The following is a 24,873-nucleotide window of genomic DNA, read 5'->3' as shown; positions in this document are numbered from 1 at the left end:
ATGAATATATATATATATATACATGAATATATATATATATATATATATATATATATATATATACATGAATATATATATATATACATGAATATATATATATATATATATATATTAAGTAATGTGATCTATAATTTAAAAGTTTTAAAAATTTTTTAAATTTAAAAATCAAAATTTAATTAAATTAAAAATCAGTTTCATAAGAAGGAACAACAACAAAGTCAATTATCTGTACGATCGTTTCGGAAATCCGTGCTTTTTATTTGTGGTATACATGAAGTCACGTAGAACAATTATACATAGTTTTTTTGGTAAGCACGGTCTCCTCATCAGCAAATTTAGTAGGATTTCTATTGAATTGAAAAGACACCAAAAATAAACCTAGCATTAACAGTAAGGCAGATGAATCTGAAAAATTGAAGTAAAAGGTTTGGATTTAAAATTTATAAGAAAATTAATAAGAAAATTGGTATAGGTTAGAGATAGAAATGAGTAGAAAAAATATATATTTTGAATTTACATAATAAATTTGATTTAAAAATATATAGATATATAATTACCTTTTGGTTTTTCTTTTTTTGAAATCAGGAACTGTATTTAAAGTAGTCATTTAGATGTTTGCTATAGCTTTTTATTTTATTGAATGATGAATTTTAAAAAGGGCGACGCTCGTGCAGTAAATTGTTTCCGTTAGCGTATTTTGATTTAGAGACGCTACAGTTAATATCTATAGAGAGAGAGTATTTTTTTTTTTTTTTTTTTTTTTGCAAGTTTTAAGGGGAGATAATTGTCATGGCTTTATTTATTATTTGATTTACGAGTCTAAGGGCGGTAATTGGTTTAACTTAATTTATTAGAAAAAAAATCTATTTTTACTAATGAGTAATTTTTAATGATTTAAGGTGGTTTATATTTATTAAATTTAAACCAACGTTTATGATTACACGATAGAATCTCGTATAGATAGAAACTAGTAAATTCAAGACACGAGATTCTATCGTGTAATCATAAACGTTGGTTTAAATTTAATAAATATAAACCACCTTAAATCATTAAAAATTACTCATTAGTAAAAATAGATTTTTTTTCCTAATAAATTAAGTTAAACAAATTACCGCCCTTAGACTCGTAAATCAAATAATAAATAAAGCCATGACAATTATCTCCCCTTAAAACTTGCAAAAAAAAAAAAAAAAAAAAAAAAAAATACTCTCTCTCTATAGATATTAACTGTAGCGTCTCTAAATCAAAATACGCTAACGGAAACAATTTACTGCACGAGCGTCGCCCTTTTTAAAATTCATCATTCAATAAAATAAAAAGCTATAGCAAACATCTAAATGACTACTTTAAATACAGTTCCTGATTTCAAAAAAAGAAAAACCAAAAGGTAATTATATATCTATATATTTTTAAATCAAATTTATTATGTAAATTCAAAATATATATTTTTTCTACTCATTTCTATCTCTAACCTATACCAATTTTCTTATTAATTTTCTTATAAATTTTAAATCCAAACCTTTTACTTCAATTTTTCAGATTCATCTGCCTTACTGTTAATGCTAGGTTTATTTTTGGTGTCTTTTCAATTCAATAGAAATCCTACTAAATTTGCTGATGAGGAGACCGTGCTTACCAAAAAAACTATGTATAATTGTTCTACGTGACTTCATGTATACCACAAATAAAAAGCACGGATTTCTGAAACGATCGTACAGATAATTGACTTTGTTGTTGTTCCTTCTTATGAAACTGATTTTTAATTTAATTAAATTTTGATTTTTAAATTTAAAAATTTTTTAAAACTTTTAAATTATAGATCACATTACTTAATATTGAATTAGCTCTAGGACATTTAACTATCGAGCTTATTATATATCTAAATTACAACGAGCATTTCCTGTATTTTAATTAAACTAGTAATTTCACTATTACATTAAAATACACTTAGCTCTTTAGACTATTATTCTAATCTCCTTTAAATTATATATATATATATATATATATATATATATATATACATGAATATATATATATATATATATATACATGAATATATATATATATATACATGAATATATATATATATATATATACATGAATATATATATATATATACATGAATATATATATATATATATATATATACATGAATATATATATATATATACATGAATATATATATATATATATATACATGAATATATATATATATACATGAATATATATATATATATATATACATGAATATATATATATATATATATATATATATATACATGAATATATATATATATATATATACATGAATATATATATATATACATGAATATATATATATACATGAATATATATATATACATGAATATATATATATACATGAATATATATATATATACATGAATATATATATATATATATATATATATATACATGAATAAATATATATATATACATGAATAAATATATATATATACATGAATATATATATATATATACATGAATGAATATATATATATATATATATATATACATGAATGAATATATATATATATATATACATGAATGAATATATATATATATATATATACATGAATGAATATATATATATATATACATGAATGAATATATATATATATACATGAATGAATATATATATATATATATACATGAATGAATATATATATATATACATGAATATATATATATATATATACATGAATATATATATATATATATATATATATATATATACATGAATATATATATATATATACATGCGGTTTAATGTATATTTTACTTTTCACTTTTTAATTTCCATTTTCGCCTCTTTGCACTTTTACTTCCTCAACACCTGAAGATGATTCGTGAACGAAGTGAAAGCGCTCGTGACAGTAACAACTATTGAACCTTTATTAATATTTTCGATTTTGATACAAAAAAGATTATATGGAAAATCGAAAAATTAAAAAAAAGAATTATAAAGCGAAGGGTTTTCGTTGCATTTAATAATGTTTACTTGAATAAAAAAATGCTTATATATATATATATATATATATATATATATATATATATATATATATATATATATATATAATAGTACATGCAATATTCTGTTCTCATCATCTGCCAACCAGGGGTGGTACTACTGTTTGTGTCGCTCATACGATATTGGCTTCATTAGTGCCATCATCAGCTTTAGAAACTGGGCAGAGAATAAAAGTAGCGTTTTTGCAGTTATATATAAATTAAAAAGAATTTGTTATATTGGAAACAAAATCTATTGGAATGGAGGGAATTTTTTTTAGTCTGTATGAGGAGTTAGTATTTAAATTGTTTTTCTTTGGAATATTGTACTCATTTATGTGAATATTTATATTTCTATTAATTTCATGTCATGCTCCATGCATTTATGTCATGCTATGCATGAACGTTCATTAATTTAAAAGTAAATGCCAAAATTCATGAGTTAATCACATTTAAGAATGTAAGAAACACCAATACACACAAATAATGGTAAAAAACAATCATATTTAAATATAGGAAAACATCACTGTAAATGAACAATACACCAAAGAAGACCGGAAGACACATCAACCGAAAGGTAGCAGAGATATAAATATCAATGGTGATGAGGTCAATAATATTTTATTAAGAGAAAGAATGTAAATATAATCTCTATATATTTTTTTGATAAAGAACGTGATATTTTTGGAGAAACGTATCATCAATATGTAATACATGTTTTGAGAGCCTTAGCAATGTAAATCCTTAAGTCAAACAAAATATAACAGCTCAGAGAATCTTTATCAAATAGACATGATAAGAGTCCTTTTTTTAAATCTTTTCATCGTGTCATTTATTTCTACACTCAAACAAAGCTCTTTTCCATTCTTTGAGATGTTATTCCAAGAAATGTTTTTATTTTTAAATCAGAGGAAAAATTCAACTTTCAAATTGAACTGTCTTCGCTAAACTGGATATTCCATAATAATAGACAAAGCGGAAAGTAAAAAAGACAAACAATGTTATTCTATTTGATGTGCAACTATCTCAAAATATCATCTACTAATAAGTATTATAAGAGGTCAATGTGGAAAAAGGTTAATTTGTAATAACTATTTAATAACTGTCAGCATCTGAATTATTGTACTTTATTTTACTATAAAATCTGCATTAATAAGGCTATCAATACATTTATTACATATCAAATAATTTAGAATAATTTAGCCGTTCAGTTGAATATATACAATCGTATGAAATATTTTTAATTGAATATAAGCTTTATCTAAAAAGTTCATTCTTAATTTTAATAATTTTATTTTGTTTATAATTGTTGCTGAAATATTACTCATCACTGAAAATATGTTATATTAATATTCAATATATCTGTTGACTGAAAGAAAATATGCTATTAGTTATACAAACGTGGCATAAAAGGTTGTTTTTAACATTTCTATCACATCATGGATATGAATGTTAATGATCAGCACATTTCTCACAAATATATGGATGATAATTTTGGGAAATTACAAAATGGTGCATTGTGAAAACATTCTCACGAGAATAAAATATAAAAAGGATTGATTATGAATAAATATTCGCATAGAAATGAGTCAGTAATATGCATATGCATATATATTTGTGTATAATTTTATATATATGCATGCATATAAACATATATTTATATATCTATACATGTACATTATATTTACATATACACATGTATATATACATATATGTACATATACACATGTGTATATATACATATATTATATGTACATATACACATGTGTATATATACATATATTATATGTACATATACACATGTGTATATATACATATATTATATGTACATATACACATGTGTATATATACACATATATGTACATATATACATGTGTATATATACATATATGTGCATATACACATGTATATATACGTATATGTACACGTGTATATATGCATATATGATATGCACATCTATACATTTATATACATGCATAATATATGTACATGTGCTCATGTATATGCAAATATGTCTATATATATATATATGTATATATAGATATATTCGCACATATAATAAAAATGTTATGGTTTATTCGAGATATTAGCATAGGCATATATTTTGAAAGCCATATCCATGCATATTTTAAAAATAAAAGTCGGTAAGATGTCAAATGATTATAATTATATTTGTAAATCAAATATTGGAGTAAAACTTAGTTTATAAAGAGATATTACCCTGAAACTTTGTTAAAAAATATAGTAATAACTAGGTATCATTTTGCTATCGGGATGTTTATCCAATGTATATTTCAAGAAATATAACAATATATATGTATATATATATATGCGCGCGTGTGTATGTGTTTAATGGGAAGGATTTAATTATAAACAATGCATGTTATGAAGTTGAAATGTGGTTAAGTACTGATTCTAGAAGAAAATGTATATCTGATATGTGATTGGATGTAGGCAGTATCGTGAACCAGTTCGTGATTTAAGTAACTGGCGTTGATGATTGTGGGTTGGGTAAAAGAAGCCTGCATTCAGTCACGTATGAGATGAAATGACCCCAAAATGCTAAACATACATGCAGACATGCGGGCCATTTATTTCATGCATACTGTAAACCATGTGGAAATAGAAAAGTGATAAAAAAAACACCGACTATGATTTCCATGCTATGTATTCTGTCTTCAATCTTATAGGTCTTGAAGTTTTTTTTCATGTGCGAGCATTCCAAACTCCAATACAATGTAATTATATACTAAAACGATATATTTTAAGAGTTTCTTATTATTTATTGCTAAAGTAATTTATATTATCTTTTATTGAAAATGTTTCAATTTAATACATATCTACCAATCTTTAAGCAATGGAACTATTATAATAACATGTCCTTTACATCTAAATTCTAAAGGGGTCTTTATAAAATTATTTTAAACAAATATTATTTATTGTTATCATGTGTTTTTTATTTTTTTCCATTTACAACAATTGTCTTAACATTCATTTGACATTTACTAAATCTCTGGGTCTTTATTAATATCTTCAAATAAATATAATTATCATAGTTCGTTTTAGTACAATTATGTTCATAGGAAAATTACTAAAACTAAAATAAAGATATTAAAATAATGACATATTATAATATTTTCACATTCCATTGTATATGAAATGATTTCATGAATGAAACTATTAGATAATTGTTGTATTTAATCAGCAATATGTATTTAAGTCATGGCTAAAACGTATTAAATGAATTACACCAGAATGTGGAATGATTACACCGAAGAACAAATTTCAGTAAAATAACTGCATTACAAAACATAACAGTGTTTCGAAAACAGAACACATGCATATCAAAGATAGACTCTAATTTCGCAAATTTTATTCAAGCGTTTTCTTCTTTTATGTAATTTTCTCTTATAAAAATATAATGGAACAAAACAAGTAGTAAAAACAAAGATAAAAAAAACAAAGGCATATCATTATTCTTAAAGATGAAAATCAAACAAAACTGCAAATCTGGCAAATCTTTCAGAAATAAAAGTAAAAAAAATAAAGAAATTTTGTAGCTTTTACTTACTGCATATCCAGATTGGACTCGCAAATGAAGTTATGAAAAAAGTCAGGCAAAAGTTTAGAGAAGCAAGGCGACCATTCTCTGTATTTTTTTCACATATTTCATTTCTTAATTCTATTTAGTAAGTATCAGTACTAAGAATTAGAGCACCAAGTTTAAGAACATTGCTCAATTTATTTCTTTTTAATCTATGTAGAATTCTTCACATAACGGATTCATTTCCTAGTTAATTCTGGTATAAGGTTATGGACAAAAAATTTGTTTGGAGACGATACTATATATAAAATACAAATCCCATCTAAGATTAATAGTTTACATAAAAAATTAATAATTAGGTTCGAAACAGTGAATTTTGAATTTGTTTCCCCTGATACACATTTGGAGGTTACCATTTTCTCATTTCTTGTTGTTCATTTTGTAAAGGCAATTTGTATAATGTTATCTCAAAAGTGTCATCAATATTATTTTATTTATAAAGATCCTAAGTTTATAAAAATCTATATTTTTCATATTATTTAACATATATTGATTATATACTTGTAGTATGGTGTGTTTCCTAATAATATGACTTATTGTAATTTTTATACTATTAAACTTTTTAATATGCTAAAAATAATGTTTATGTTCCTCAATCTAATCAATTAACATAAGAAATGAATTAATATTTACATTAGTTCCTAAAATGTATCAATATTTCAAATAAAATTATATAATGTTATGGAGGTATGCAACAAAAAGTATTACATTAATTATAATGAAACCTATTGATAAAAACATTCAACATTATTAAAAAATATTGATTTTTTTTTTCATAATTAATCCACAAAGAAATGTAAACATGAAATCCTTAAAGAGTTGAATTTTAGCCACTATATAAAGATTGAAGTTTATAACAATAAACTGAGGCGATTAAAAAATAATTTCGACATAAATTGGGATCAGAAGTTGTTAAAGAAAATACTGATTCAGTGTCATGTGGGATATGCTCACACAAATTCAAATAAAATTCTGAATTTTTAATTTTTTACAATCCCATTTTGAATGATGTAGCCACCATCATACTTTAAACTGACATAATTTTTTTATATCATGCAATATCAGCGTTTTGTCAAACTAGTATTTTTATTCTGACAACTATAAATAGTAAAAAGATGTATTTAAAATAATAACAATTGAAATCCTAACTGAGTATCCCACAGAGGAAAGAGTTATTTGTGAATCTGGACAATTTTTATATATTAATAAAAAGTCAACTATTAGCTGCACTTGCAGTATCCTTGGTGAAATCACTAGTTGAATCAATGCTGCATGTTGAAATGACGTACTGCTTAGTGATTGATTCATGTCCAAGATCTACTGGAAAGTAGTAAAACCTGCTATTTTGTGCATTTCCAAATGCTGACCATCAACAAAGGGTCCATAAAGAAGACTATCGGTCACAAATGTGAAAATGTTGCTTTGGACTTCAAGTCTGACCAAACTCAACCATACCTAAAATGTCGATATTTCTCAGGTTAGAACACCGATTTCAGACAAAATGAGAGAAATTATTCTGTAATAATAGGGCATATATTGTACACATGTGACAATGCCATCGCTGAAATGGGATTTAACATGGAGGCCGTTAGTAAAATGCCAACTGAAAAAGTAAAAGACACAATTGAAATAAAGATGGTTGGATACTCTACACCCACATTTCAAGATGACACAAGTTCACCCTGATTAAACTCCATCAATGATGGAGAGGGAAATACAATGTGGATTCTCCTGCATGAGATAAATACAGAAAAAAATGATAAATTAAAAAGTGTTTTATTCTAGAATAGTGGCTTGTAAAACAATTATGTTTATAAAAAAGTTATCCATGAATATAAATATGTTTATGTCATCGATTTCAGATGTTTAAATTAGGTGGACAATAGGATTATTTGAAAATAATGCTGGAAGTTTGCTAAAATTGATTAAAATCTTATGTTTCATTCACATTTTATGTCATATAACTATCAGTTTTGCATTGATTTTAAATATTAGAAAGTGATTTAAAAGTAAGAATGTTTATTCATATAAAATATAGATTCTTTCAAAATATTTAATACATAAAGATATATGATATTCAATTAAGGTATTAGTGAAAACATTTTAATGAAAAAAATGTCAACTAGAAACGAGTTTCGTTTACTAATAAATAATTCAAAAAGTGAATTATTTATTTTTCATATCTGTGGCCTGCTTACTTTCTCTAGTATTTTTTTTTTTATAATTTAAAAAAATTTAAAGAAAAAGCTTTAAGAAGCAAAAGGAAAAAAAAATGAATGTAAACTTTTGCAGGGATACAAATTTAGCAGTAATAAGAAGCAAAGAAAAATATATACCCAAACAATATATAAAGTGCATTACATTTTTTTTGCAGATAGCATTACCAATCAATTATGGTGCCTGCACATGATGTTGTTTGAGGTGAATATTTTAATATTTGACATTATTTCTGAAATGAGGTATTTCAATTATTTACATGTTCCAGATTGTTGTTGCCATTTTGGTTGTTATCATTTCCGCAACATTTTGACGGTTGTACTCACTGGTTGATAACCTTGTAAGAATTTTGAACTGAGCCCTTTATTTAATCCACTAGAACTCAAAATGAGAGCAGTCTAACCCAGTGGATTAAATAATGCGGTTCAGTTCGAAGTTCCCAGAACACAAAAGTACCTGGAGAAGGTAGGAAAGTACAACGGTTAATGTGAAAATAACAACAGGAAAGATTAGAAAAAACAGTCAGAAATTTGTAAATAATATGAATGTTTTATTTTGTTGTTGATTTTTTTCTATATTTTATGATTTTATAGAATGATCATTTTAAATTGTGTACTTGATGGAAAAAGATACACTTTGTGTATAATTATATTTAAGTATTTTTGTAGGCAATATATTTATAGGTGTTTACATATCTTAAATATAGTCTTCAACAATGGAATGAAATGATGGCTTAATTAGACACATTTGGGATTTTAATGAAAACTGATGAGCTCATTTTATTAGCACAATAAAAAAAAAACAGTTCATGTTTTTAAAAGCACATTTTTATGAGACATTTTTCACATGGAAACAAAATAGTTTTATATACTAAGTAAAAAATTGAATATTTTATTGGGCAAAAAGCATAAAGCTGTGATTACAATATGCAGTGCTTATATTTATGATAAATTTGCACAAGCTTTTCTAATGAACAAGATGAATAAGATTATGACAGCTACGATATATATATATATATATATATATATATATATATATATATATATATATATACCATTGAAATAAAACTTTTCCAATTTTGTATTCAAATATAGATATTAATAATACAAAATTCTTTAAGATAGCTCGATAGTGCAATATTAGAGCTGTAAATATTTTATAATATACTGCTATACCAGGAATAGACACATTTTTCGCTTATTTCAAAAACGTTTCAGCTTTATTAATTATACATGCATACAATTGTTTCAACCTCTTACTAAAGTTCCCCTACTGGTATGAGGATAATAAAATACATATATACAGTTAACTACAATTTATATAAAATTATCAGTAATGGGCTAAAACAATTGTATGCAGGTATAGTTAATAAAGCGGAAACCTTTTTTGAAATGAACATAAAAATGTGTGTCTATTCCTGGTAAAACGGTATATTATAAAAGTACACACACACACGCACACACACGCACACACACACACACACACACATATTATTGAATATCTGCAACTAAGCATAACTAGCTGATAAAAACATGCATATGTCTTCCAAACTCAATGTAACATTTGTTTCAAACGTGGATAATGATCTCAAATGTGCTTGTTTGTGAGATTTTTTGCTTTGCATTTCAGTTGTTAGATGAAAGGTTAGTGTTATAACGCAAACTAATTTGATTGAACTTCATGAAAAAAGGTGCACATTAGCTTCATATCAAAGTTGTTTTCAAAGAACAAGTAATAGAAAATTGGAAATTTTTGAATTCTGTTGAAAGTGTTGCTTTTTATTTTGTCCATAATATGACTGGCATTTTGTTTATGATGAATTAAAATCAAATTTTAAAGTAATGAATTGTAAACTATTATGGATCAGTTTAGTTCGGTTTGTCAGCATATTAAATATATTAATATTTATAAATATTAAATATATTAATAATTGATATAAATTAAAAATAATTATTCAATAAATGATTAAACATTGCTTCCATCTTCATTGATTACAATACTGTTTTAATCAGTAGACTGAGAGGTGATGCTGGTCTAATGGCTTATGACATGGACTGGTGAACTGGGTCTTTCAAGTTCGAAAAATCACTTTCACTTAGAATGTTGGCAACCTTCATGTGATTCCTTCCGCAGGTACCAATGTCTTTCTAGAAAGAATTCTGACAGAAAAACCAATGCCAACACACAATATGATGATTATCAGTAGACTCATTTGACATAATTGTTAAAGTGATCGCTAATGAACTGGGAGATAGGGGTTCAATTTATGCCTTCCTGCTAAATACTCAGCATTATAAGGTAAGAACCAAGGCTAAGTGGGGCAATCAATGTAAAGGAATGCCACCATACTTTACACCTGGACCTCGAATACAGTTAATCCATTGTTTAAAACAGTCTCTCTCAATTTCAACAATGCATATTCATTTACTACTAGCAGGACCTGTGGAAATATATGTAATATATTGCTACTGGGCATTCTGTGGACATTCAGCATGAATGCAGATCCTGCGATATTATTGTAGCCTTTTTGTTAAAACTGTAAAAGTATTTATAAAAGTAATCTGGTTCATGTATTGTCAGAATATATCTGGTTATTACAATTATCTCCAATACCCTTATGAGTCTGTGACATATTTCCATTTTATAGACGTCTGGTGCAAACGAAAATCCCACAATATCATTATACCATCTTTAGACAGAAGAGATACTATTCTTGGATCCTTGCCAGAAGACCAAGAAGGTATAATTTAGTTTCACGTACGTCCCAGAAGTGACATTTTTTTTTCTTCTAACATTGCATTTTCAGTGATATTTATTAGAAAGGAAGATAGAAGTTATTAACATACTACAAACATTAAATTAGCATATATCTATATACTAATAATTTAATGTCTATAGTATATTATCATCTGCTATCCTCCTTTTAATAGGTTCGCTCGATCGAATAATTTATAATCTGGAAACTGTGACACACGTATTTATGCTAAAGGTACTACGGTATTAATATATAGATTATTTTATTTAAATTTACAAAACAATGATGAATAGAGGAAATCACAGGCATCACATGGGAGGAAAATAGCGAATGAAAGAGGGCATTCTTTTCAATTAAACAGCGATCAAAGATAAAAGATATAATTTGAATTATTAATTCAGTAATAATAGCTTTTCATGTCAGAACTTTAAATGAAATATTAATGTCTCTCTAGAACTGAAAAGTAAAATCTAGTCGGTTTCTAGTACAAATTGTGAAATTTAAAATCCATATTTAAGAAAATTAAATTACTGTCAAATTATAAATATATGTTAAACTGACCATGCATATTAAAATGATAAATGTATTAAATTAATAATAATTTTGCACTATATATCTGTTTCATTACAGAAGAGGTTTTTGAGTAATATTTTATTCACATCTACATTGATTGCATTATTCAATATTTGAGTCACTTGAAATATGCTTGTAGTTTTCTCTTTCATCTGATATATAAAATTAAATAGATCAGACTTTCAATGTTAGGCGTAAATATGCAATACATATGGTAAATCTATACTTATTACTATCCTTTTCTTTTTTCTATTCACTAGGAATAAACAGGAATATAATTTGGTCCACTATAGTTCCTTTTTAATAATACTTAGGCTGGCTTGGAACTTTGTTAAGCTGGAGAGATTTTCTCTTTCATTAATAATAATATGATTTTGTGATATTCCTTCAGTGATTTCATATTTCATTCATCAGTGAAAAATTACAAATAATCTTTTTGGTGATTTTTAATGTATTTTTTCTTCATTAATTGCTTTTTAAACAGTTTTAATGAATGAAGGACAAAATACATCTCTAAAATTATTCACAAAATAATCTGCAAGTTCATATGGTGTAATTTTCTAATGTTAACATTTCCCTAGTTTAATTGTGAATGCAAATAAGTATGAGGCAATAATTTCATTTATTCATTGAACCATTATGTTTGCCTTTTAAAATTGTTTCAACAAAAAAGATATTGGTAAACCTCAGTGTGTTATCAGGCAATAACTCAAGCCCAAACAAAGGTGAGTGACCGCTCCTCAGTGATTGCAGTGTATATATATATATATATATATATATATATATATATATATATATATATATATATATATATATATATATATAAAGTGAAAAAATTGAACATAAAAGCAATGAAGGAAGCATTAAAATAAAGATGATGGATAATAATAATGACGAAGGTGATAATAATATTGATAATAATAATGATGATAATAATGCAAAATGAATGTAACATTAAAAATCAATGATCTTTGGCTTCTCTTGTCATTTCTGTCACATATAAAAATATTTAACTATCACTTGTATCAATTCATTGTTCTTTAATACAGGTTGATTTTTGAATGTTAAACTTAGTATTTAGCAATTTTGTAAATCACCAAAATATATTTATATAATTTTCAATCATTAAACTTTAAACTCATTTTTGTTTGAATTGTTGGCATTTTGGGCATAGAAAAAAATAGTATGTAATATTCATTGCTTATTTCAGAAATAAAAAGGTATTATTAATCATATATAATAGTTGTATCACAATTTAAATGTTTTATGGATCAATATATTTATTCAATTAATATCTTAATTTTCATGCAGCTGTATGTATCCCCAAGTGTATGTATGTTATCTATAAAAATATATCTTTTGTTTTGTAGTTTATTTTCAATAAATACAAAAGTAGAATTTATTTAAGTATTACCTGTTACTAAAAGCTTAACATTAAATATGTTTGATCAGATATGTTTAATGTTAAAAAGAAAACAATTCACAATTGAATGTTTTGCACAAAACATATAGATGACATATCTTGAGTTTCAAATACGTTTGAAGAAATTTTACTTCATATAAAACTCTTATCTCTCAGAATTTAAAATTACACTTGTAAAATTTCAACCCTATAAATATATGTAAAATATCTGAATGCTTTGAATATTGCATGTCATAGTTGTTCAAAGTTGTATTATATTGATAAAACTTGAAGAGAAACATGATTTAAAATGTTGCTTAACATCTTGTAAATAATCGCAATGTAATAAAATATGTGTGCTCTGATTAACGGATATAAAAAATGGACCGAAAAGTTAATAAGATTTTCTACTTTGAAAGTCTGATTTTGGAAATGATGTAAGTTAATATTTTTTCACGAACTTATTTATCATTTGATATCAGAAAAATACATTTGAAAATGTTATTTCATGGATGCATTTGTAAATGATTTAACAATGCAGTAAAATTATTATAATACAAATGAATAAAATAGAAAACAAAAATAAAAAACTTACTAAATGCTCTTCTCGATTAAAACACATTTCTCACTGTTTTAGACTATCCATTTAACCGTTGCATTGTTTTTAATCAGAGTTAATAAACAAACGTTAATTAATCTAATATCTATGTTTTTTGTTTGCCTTGATGATCAATTTTGTAATCAAAGATTAAGATAAGACCTTTTCTTGATGTTATTAGAATTGGCTGTCAAAATATCTAAAATAGTAACAAGTGCCTAGCATCAACTATGACTTTGACTTGCAACTTCACAGAATCGTGAATTCTGTTCGTTATGAAATGAAAATTGGTTAATATTTGTAGAAAGTTTATGCATTTTCGTCTTCAGAGTTTAGCAGATATTTCTTCACTTGTTACATCATGTTGATTGCAATTTACCCAGAAGTATCAAATTAAAACTTCAAAATGTTGAATGTACATTAAGTGCATTGTGATAAAGTGGAGAACATTTAATTGGTAAAACATATCCAATGTATATTTCCTAGTGCTCCAAAGTACAATTAAACACGATTCCAACTTTGTTGAAACGAGGTTGGAACTGATTATTACAGAGGATGGATTGAAAGAATGACTCACATAGTGTCATTTGCAATAATGTTAAGCCAAACTAAAGAAATACACATATAATCAGTCTATAAGAAATACAACTAGAAATTCATAGATACAAAACAATGCTTTGATAAACACTGACAAGACCAGAACAATTAAGACAAAGCTAAAATCACATTCTCGTCACAGGATTAAAAAACAATAAATTCAAGAACTTTTTTAGTTGTGTGCATTTTTATATATTTTCTAGAAGGGTTACTCATAATTAACCTGTTAAAAGGAATAAAATCATAATAGTAAAACAGGAATGCTTGATAATCGTTTTTCAGTTATGAAAAAATAATTTTTAAGTAACATATCTAAAATGATTGTCCTCATATTTACATATTCACGAGATTATGGCCGATGTGCCTTCAGGACTTTTTCAGGTATATAATATTGGTTCACTTGTGTATGCTGAATGTGCTCTCATATTTCTTATTAACGAATTTATTTTGTTTGTTTTTACTCAGAATTATGATCTTAGTAAATTCTGTTGAGGATGTAAATGGATTTAAATAAAAAACATAAGGAATCGATTTACAAGAATGGTTGAAAACTTTCAACTTTTAGTTTAAATTTGCTTATTTTACTTCAGAGATATTGGTAAACTCTATATTAAAACAGTTCGTCTCATTATTAAATGAAAAATATAAGTATTAAATCATTTAAGAAATATGTGCTTATTCTTTTCAATTACACCAATATAATTCAAATCAAAAGATTAATTAAAAATATTGTTCTGCTAAAATGATTTAAAATGTATTATATTCATTAATGAAAACATTCCGAAAACAAAACTTTCAGTATTTATTATTTAAAAGAATGTAATATTTTGTTTTCTTTTATTTAAATTTATTTAAACGCTGAGTTTACTTCGTTTATACTACGAAATTATCAATTAAGAATTTTCGCAATTATTAAGAAAACATATAAAAAAACTATTGTAAAGAAAAGTAATCAGTTTTACAATAAGAACCAAATGCAAAAGTATATATTTGCTTTTTAATTTTTAATTATGCGATTATTATACAAAATTATATAGCAAAACAAAACACCGTCATTGGATTTTTTTTCTAAAATATTTTCCATAATATTTAAAAACTGAGTGATAGAACATTAAATACAATTGACATAGTTTTTTTAATACATTTTCTTTTTACAAAATTCAATTAATAAAGTCAATAATTCATTAATCGGATTTAGTTAAATAATTATTGGAATTTACATTTAAAAATGTAGAATATTAAAATGCTTAATTTTATAATTACTATTTTTCTTCCTTGTTTGATAAATTTATAGAAATATTTTTAAAGCAGATTCATTTTTCGTTTTTAGAAAATTAAAAATAGTGGCAGAGTAATTCTATTTCTATAACTTGATTACAAAAACTATCGCCCGCTTTGTTTGTAGACGGAAAATCTGTGCAATGGGTAAATATTGCAAACAGCTCTATAAATTACAACAAAAAATGTGTGTAGTAATAGTCCTAATCAAAAAATACTAATATACCATAAAAGATATGCAGTAAAAACATTTTATTTGATTGTTGTGCCAACACCAAATAAAATGCAAATAAAAATAATGAAAAAAGTTTTTAAAAACCTGTTTATTCAAATAATACGAAAGATTTTAGTACACCATTTTGTCAGGACACAATAATAGGTATTAATAGCTTAATGATTGGTTGGAAATTATTTTTAGTGAAATTTTTTTCACTATTGCTCTCAAATAACTTGTTTTTAGTACAAAAATTATGTAATTTTCTTGAATGAAACAAATAATTAAATAATAAGTTATTTATCATATTTATCCTTGAAAATAAAACTGAAAATAAATATGGCTGACGCCTTCTCCAGGAAAGTACACCAATAAAAGATAAAAAGTTATCCATCGAACATTATTAAGCAGATGTAAAATTATTAAATGAAAATGAGGAAAAATCTGGCTCTCTGATTTTAAAAAGTTTTTGGGAACCTCAGGTTTGGACAAATTATCAATTTACGATAACGTCACATCGCAATGTGAATCAATCACTCTGAGAATTAAAAAACATCCACAAGAAAAACATTAAACCAATATATACGTTTTAATTGTATTTCTAATTTTAAAACATCTTTTTATAGTAATAATTATTCTCACTCTGATTTTCTATATCTATGTTCTATTAGTCCTTATTAAACAGAAGCGAGACAAACAATACTACTAACTTATATATTTAGCTTGTAATATAAATTAGATTATTGCTGCATTAATTACAAATAAGATTAAAAATATAAAACATCTTTGGTAAAATTACACTTTAAGGGTGTCAGTAAATTACATATATTTTTAGTTTTTATACTTGTAACATACAAATTTTTAAGCCCATAACATACAAAACCTTGAACATTTGGTCTCGTGTTGAGTAATGGTGTATTCTGGTGTGATAAATGTAAACCCTAACATCAACCCGAACCACAAACCTTATCTCAAAAAGAATTGTTCAAAGATTAAAAGTAAGAGAAAATCATTTTTTTTTAAATAGTTTAAGTCAATTATTTACTTTTCTAATAAACTATAACACCAAATTTCACAGTCGTCTTAAACAAATTTTTTTTTGAAATATCATGGCGACTTTATGACTCGTGTAAAGAAAGAACTCTACGACAACTTTTTATATTCTTGGGAATTAATTCACTTCGTTCATTTTCTTATAGGCAGCCATTTTGTGTTACTAAATCGATCCCCGTTTAGATTTGAGTCAAATAAAGCTTCTTCAAGCATCTCAGTTCAGACTTTTCTACAACAATTATTATAATTTATTCTAAGGTCAGGATAAAAAATACCTCAACGACTTGACCCAACTAAACTTGAGGTTGCAGACATGTGACGACATTGGAAAAGATCTTTTCACATCTTTCTCAGGGGTGCAACCAATGGATCGCCACTAATACATGAGCTGAAATTGAAACTTAAAAACAAAAGCAAACAAAATAGAATATTCGTTTTTATTTGTATTAAAACAAGATTTTAGTTTTTAAGATTAGATATATTTGAAATAATTTGCCCTTACAAACATCATTTAGCAGCACCCCTAAAATGCAGTTTTACTGAAATTTATAATTTAATTTAGTTTAATAGTTTAGTTTTTTAATATTTTAGTTTTGTAATTACTTAAATAATTGTTCTGTTTTACTGTAAAGGTTTGAAAACAAATTTAAGTGTGAAGTTTAAATTAATTTATAGTTTTGTTTTTATTTTAGTTATTCATTTCTATTTCTTTAAAATAAATTATCAAAAGTTGAATCTACAAATGATTGCAATACATTTATTAGATTTCCATGAACTTCATCGAAAATAAATATGAAATTTCATAAACATTGTTTTATTTCTTTATAGACTAATCTAGTTTTTTCTTAAGTTTCATAATAATTTGCTTTGTGCGACTGTGGAAATAATTTATATACAAGAGTTTAAGAAATTAATAAAATATTAATGAGAACATAATTTTATTAAAATAAAGATTTATTCCATAGTTATTTTTTATGGTTTTATTTAAAAATTACTAATTTCGATATGGATGAATTACTAAATGTAAAATATTCAGTTCATAATCCAATAATTATGTACTAAAATTTTAATCTGATTATGCAAAACATTTGGCACAATAGTTAAGAGTGTTCACTAATATTCTGGAATACTGAGGGGATGAGTGGGTCAATGTTCAGTTGATTCATACCAAAGACTAAAAAATGTAATTGATTCCTCCCTAATAAACACTCATCATTATAAGATAATGATCAAGGGTAAATTGAGCAATCCAGGGAAAAGAGTGGCGCCCTTCCATACATCTTGGTTTAATAACCAATGGAAGGAATCTTTCAGGCGCCCTCGACTATGGTCGACCTATTTTATTTTTTAAAAAAGAATTGATAATTTTAATATTAAAACTCGTGGGAACGGTTACATTATTGATACTTCGTTTTATATGACAGGCGTCAAATTATTGATTAATAGGAGGAAGAAGAGGAACATAATTTTCTTCTGCGTTAATTGTATTGGATTTCTCCTTTCACCATAGATGGTCAAAGGCTTGGTCATGATGAAGTCTGGCCATTTTCAAATCTTCGTGTAGGGTGTCACACCCTTCTTTGTTTTTTCAGCCATTCCCCGCCCAAATTGAGGGGTATCTATCCTTTTTTCACTGAATTTTTAGCATTTTTAAATTCTCGTTAAGTGGTTTTGATTACCAACCACTGTGCCAAGTTTATTTTTCTAATAATAGGATTAAAACCTTGAATATTTCCAAACAGTTTTTATTACGCATACTAAAGTTCTTGTTTAAAATTAAAGTTCATACTTCTTTTTATGCCAAAGAATCATGAATTAGTTCAAGAAAATAAAGTCAGAATCGCTAATTTCTCAATAAGAAATTAAAAAAAAATGTTTTGATTATAGATGCATGATTAAAATTTTGAAATGCAGTAAAAATTGTAATCTTTAACGTGAAAAATGTTATTCTAAATTAAAGTAATTCGAAATTTTTCACATTTTACAAAATCAATTACGATATCAACCTTTTGTTTCTATAAACACAAGCACGCACAGTAAAGCACAATGATTATGTTAATAGATACATATATAAACATAAAAAAAAATAATATACACACACATATGTATGTGTACTGCATTAAACAAGAAAAGCCAAAGAACTTGAAAAAGTAACAATGGTGTATTGGAATCTTTAGGTTGTAAAATGAATATTGAAACCAATGTTCATTATTCAATACAATATATTTATAAAGTTGGATGATCTAAAATAAAAGGAAGCATAGACGTGCAAGGAATATAATCTTATCTGAAATAATGATATAAAAAGACAGGGAATTGCTGCATGAAGGACACAGATAATAGATAGTAAGAGATATTGAAATGCATCTAAGAAAAACACAATAAAAATAATAAAAGACACAATAACTGAAAGCAACTTAAAATACAGTTTCAAATCAGCATTTGAGGATTGATAAAAAAAAGTGCATGTGCATAGATTTTGGCTCAAGAAGAATAAAAAAACCAAAGTAAATATCAGGTAAATGAGTATAAGAAAAGAAGAGAAAGTATTAAGAATCTTAGATAGTTGTATTTTTCTCTTCAATCAGTTATCTTTTCTATTGTTTATTGAAAAACTGAGTATCAATTTGGAGTTATGAGGAGATCATAATTAAAAAGAAAAGTATGTGCTATTAAGACATGATAAAATCAAAATATTTAAAACCTATAATGATATAGTTTTACTGAAGTATTTTTTAAAGTTTAGTGTCAATATATTTGGTAATTAATGTCAACTATGATCGATCTCTCACGTACATAAATCGTTTTAGATTTGATCACTTTACAGTACAAGAACTTGTAAAGGTATCTTGCTTGGTTACTATACCTTTGTGCCAGAATAAACAAAGCTTTTAAAGAGATATTTGGAGTAAAATAAAACCTTTTCCAATCGTAATGTTTCTACCAGTATAGTATATGATGTTCCTTAAATCTACTATCTATAACAATAAGAAAGAATGACATCTTTTACGAATCATTTTTATTAAGCTTTCAGTATCTTGAGACATTTTGAATTTATTGTTAGAAATATCGTTTGCCAGTGAGTAAGTGAACTCGTAAATTACATTAGTCTTAGTGAATTAGTAAGAGTAAAGTTATTATTATTTGGGTACAAGGTTAGATTTTTTTTAATAATAAATGTTTATGTTTATGAATGTTTGCAGGAGGATTGATTATTCATATTATTTAGATTCATACAAGAATCGTCCGCAAGCCGTAGTAGATAAATTACTTGAAAAAAAAATCAGTTGTAAAGTTACACTCTTCTGGAGGTTGAAGGTTTAATCCTCGGTGCAAGCAACACTCAGAATACAATTGCAAATTACTTAGGGCTTATACCCTAGAGAGCATGCTAACCTCGTGGATTAAATAATGGATTCTGGTCTAAATTCTGCACAGATTCCCAGGTTCAATAGAAAGATTCCCGAGTTGGACAAGATACACCTGAAGAAGATAGGAGGTTGCATTGACCAAAAGGTTGTGAGAATAATACCTAAGATGAGAGCAATAGTCTGGAGGATCCAAATAATATGAATAAATGTTTATATATATTGGCAAGTTTAATTTAATTACGGATACCTTTTTCGTTTTTATTCCTTCTACTTTATAATTATGGTATATTATAGTAATATAAATTAATAAAACTATCATAAGTGTTATTTTTAGAGTTACTGAGTGATAAGTATTTGGTTTAGAAAATATTTAATTTGTTGATCAACTATGCAATTTAAGAAATCATTATTAACAGGATTTAATGTTGGCTTTAAAAGAAAATACTTTAAACCATATGAAATTTGATTAAAAATATCCAAACTAATATTTTTTCTAATTTCTATTTGTAAAATAATTATGGTTATTCTAATTATTTTTTATTTTTAAACTGCCAGCAAAAAAACAAACAAAAAAACGGAAATACAAAAAGTATTTTCCCAGAAAAAAGACAGTACACAACTGAGAAATGGCGGAAAATGATGTCATTATATTTTTTTTTTCTGAATGATAATGAATCTTCTAATAGTTATAAAGAAAATAAGTTTATTAAACCATTAATCTATTTGAAATAAGAAAACTAATAAGTAATAAGACATTTCAAGCAGAAATAACTTTTTATTATTTCCCAGTATTCTCTGTTCTTTTGATGTTGCTCTGTGTATGACCGATGTTTTTTGAGTAAGATAAGCTAAGACTTAAAGGACTGTATCAGATTAAGGTGGCACATTTTATGGTTTCTATCCTTCTTAGGAATCTTATAAATATATTCAAAATGTGTTTATTACTTTTCCTGTTTTGTCTACAGTGAATCTTTTAGTATGTACCCTGTAAACTTTAAGAAGCTACAACAATGTAATATAAAGAATTTTATTGTGTAAAAAAGATAAAATAATTTTATGTGATTTTTTCAAACATACAAATTACAATGCCCAGTTGTTTTATATGATTTTAATCTCATGCAAACACTTCCAAGACAACATAGTTACATTTTTTTAATGTTAAAATATATGGAAGCAGCTCAATAAATACTCCTTGCCCTTATAGTGAGTGCTTACAACGAATATTGTAAAAATTTTCCATTCCAATAATGAAATAAGATTGAATATTTCTGACTCTTAACTATGATGCATGCATCTAAGAAATATCCTTATTGAAAAGAGAGGCCTATTTATTGTAGAAAACTTTGTGCAAGCATAAACACTATTAAAATATATTGAAGCATGAACTCTTTTGAAAGATGATTGTTGCATGTGAAATGCATTGACATGTTAGATAAAGTCCTTTATTAAATAATTAAAAATACATTACAAAAAAGTAAATATGAATTAATATAATTAAGTAAAAAGTTAAATATTTAATAACAATGTAATGCAGATGTCGTGTGCAAATAAAATCATGTAAAAATATCCAAACAATTATTACAAATAAGTATTAAAATGTCAAATATTTTGTTTACACATTTTATAACTGATTGTCATAAATCTGTTAGTTATACCAATTATATTAAGAAATAATCTATTTATATTGCATTTTATATCTAACGGTGAGAATTTTTATTAAAGAAATAACACTTTTTATATAATATAGAAGGAACATTTTATGTATTTATAAAAATAATGTATACGGTTTTGGAATTTCCATAAGAAAAGTAAATGAATCTTTTTAAAAACTAAGAACTAATTTAATATGGTAAAAAATTTCGACCCAGCTTCCCAACTATTTTCATAATTAGCTTATGAAAGTAGAAACTTATACATAATAAAGCTATAAATTAATTGAAATATTATTTACATAGAAAGTCATAAGTTTGCAAATGTTTGTATTTTAGTGAATTCTCTACTATAAACTATTTACCAATTTCTGAAGAGCAGATTTGCTCTTTTATAAGTAGATCAATAACCATTACTGATATTAATTTAAGAGAAATCTTTTGATTTGGAAGTGCTTGAATTGAAGGAAGAAACCACATCAAATTTTAGCCATTTTATTCTGCTTATTTTATCATTCAGATTTTATTATTTTGATTATATTTCGAGTGTAGTTTTCACAAGAAAAGTATAAAGAACATGAAAAAATTTTTACAGTTACAATGAAACAGTAAAAGAATGAAAATGTTATAAATTGATAATTATCCTGATAATAATCAATACAAATATAACATTTGTCTCCAGTAATTTTTGCATGGTGAGTCTTTTATTTTAGTCATTATACTCCTTATAGCAAGAATTGAATCACATAGTAAGCAATACTTTTTGGTCTGATTTTTGTTGGGGCAATAATATCAGCAGGAGCATAAGCAGAAATGAAACAAGCTGAACTGAGAGTAGTCAAGGATCAAAACAAAGGAAAGAAAATAGCACAATTAATGCTGACTATTTGAAATAATACATAGAATGGATGATATAAGAGTAGGCAACAAAGGCATTAACTAGAGAAGCGAAACATAAGCTAAGACAACCGAAGAAAACAGTTGATTAAATCTAGAAAATTTACTTCTATTAAGAAATCAGGAGACAAATTCTATTTTGGAAAAAAAAAAAAACAAGAAATATGGAATGTGATGAGTAAGAGGTCCAATCAGTCATTTATAAATCATCCAATAAGATTTGGATTTTTGTATTACTTCTCGTGCACCAGTCTTCTCCAACCTCTAATTTTGACAGAGGTGATTTTGAGATCTGCAGAAAGAAAACTTTCATGAATTATGCAATCAAACTTATATAAAATCTATGAGAGAGAGAGTTTTATCTTTAACCTCTTGTGGAATCATAATGAAAAAATCTCTTATTTAAATATGATCATTATTTTAGTATTTTTCATTAATCAGAAATTAATTTATTTTAATTCCATCACTTTTACATAAAGTTTTATTTCTATGATACACTTTTTTTCATGTGCAATTATGCAATAGTTTTACTTTTCTTTGAAAAAAAATACAATATTGAATTATGAGTTGCAGTCATTTTGCATAAATGACAAATTTCACTGTAATTGGATTAGTGAATATAAAATAACTTTCAACCATCGTTTATTGTAAAATCTGGGAGGAAATAAATTTTTCGATATTCTTTTAAGTGATGAATCACAACAAAACTTATTCAGCATCTCAAGTTTATTCATAAAGATCTAAGATTTTTTGGAAGAGTTTTGTAAAATGTAATATGATAAAAAAAGAAATGAATAATAAATCCATTATGAACTAATAATGTAATTTAATTTATAGCCGTCCATTAAATATTTTCATGAGAAAATACTTACGATTCATAAATTCATAAAATTCTTTAAAATGTACATAAGTACTTACTGATGATTTTGGTTTTCCATTTGTGATTAAAAACAAGATTATCTTATACTTATTTTGGATTATTTTAGTAACTATTATGCTGGATACTTGTTGGTAATTAGAAATAAATAACAATCTGTTTGGAAGTATAAACCATTGGGCTTTTATAGGGAAATATTAAGGAATTTAGATCGTAGCTAATATACATTCCGAATTAAAAATAAACTACATGAAATAAATTTGAAGACCGGTAATGAACATTCGCTTTTCTACAAGAAATAAAATATATTTCAACTCTAAAAATGAAGGGCACATTTTAATTTCAAATTGCAAAAGAATCACAAGAAACCAACTGTGTGCTGTTTTTTCTTAGTTTGAATTTTCTTACATCATTCAAGTCAGATTAATTAAATGATTCGTTTCTTAAAAAATATATTTTACAAAATTATGTTTAAAACCAAAAATTATCCATGTCTCTAACTTTGAAATACATTGCTAAATTTGTCTTTAATAGCCCACCTTCTTCATCAAAAGAACACATCTATGTTATTCTACATTAAAACTATAGTCAGTATTATAAAAGGTGATATTAGTTTGTACTAAAGCCGATACGAGCAAATGAAGTCTACTCTGAAAGAAACTGAAAAAAAGTGATGGACTTTGTTGATCAATTAATTCTGAATGATAAAAATACACGATTCTAAATCTGGCAGCAAACGTGGCAGTTTCGATCTGCAAAAG

General features: G+C 25.5%; 1 protein-coding gene and 1 long non-coding RNA gene across 16 annotated transcripts in view; one reads left to right on the top strand and one right to left on the bottom strand.

Annotated features, from left to right (window-relative positions):
* LOC145249737 (uncharacterized) overlaps positions 1 to 24,873 on the bottom strand; it is a 1,648,663-nt gene that overhangs the window by 197,624 nt on the left and 1,426,166 nt on the right. The window lies entirely within an intron of this gene.
* LOC145249739 (uncharacterized) overlaps positions 1 to 24,873 on the top strand; it is a 295,379-nt gene that overhangs the window by 122,115 nt on the left and 148,391 nt on the right. For all 6 annotated transcript variants that reach the window (XR_013863569.1, XR_013863572.1, XR_013863567.1 and 3 more), the window contains one exon: positions 9,006 to 9,052. This is a non-coding gene — a long non-coding RNA (uncharacterized LOC145249739). The remainder of the gene's footprint in view (positions 1 to 9,005; positions 9,053 to 24,873) is intronic.

Source organism: Euprymna scolopes, chromosome 28 (assembly GCF_053919585.1).
Source record: "Euprymna scolopes isolate OS-2025 chromosome 28, ASM5391958v1, whole genome shotgun sequence".
Lineage (NCBI taxonomy): Eukaryota > Metazoa > Mollusca > Cephalopoda > Sepiida > Sepiolidae > Euprymna > Euprymna scolopes.
This window is presented reverse-complemented; position numbering and strand designations above follow the sequence as displayed.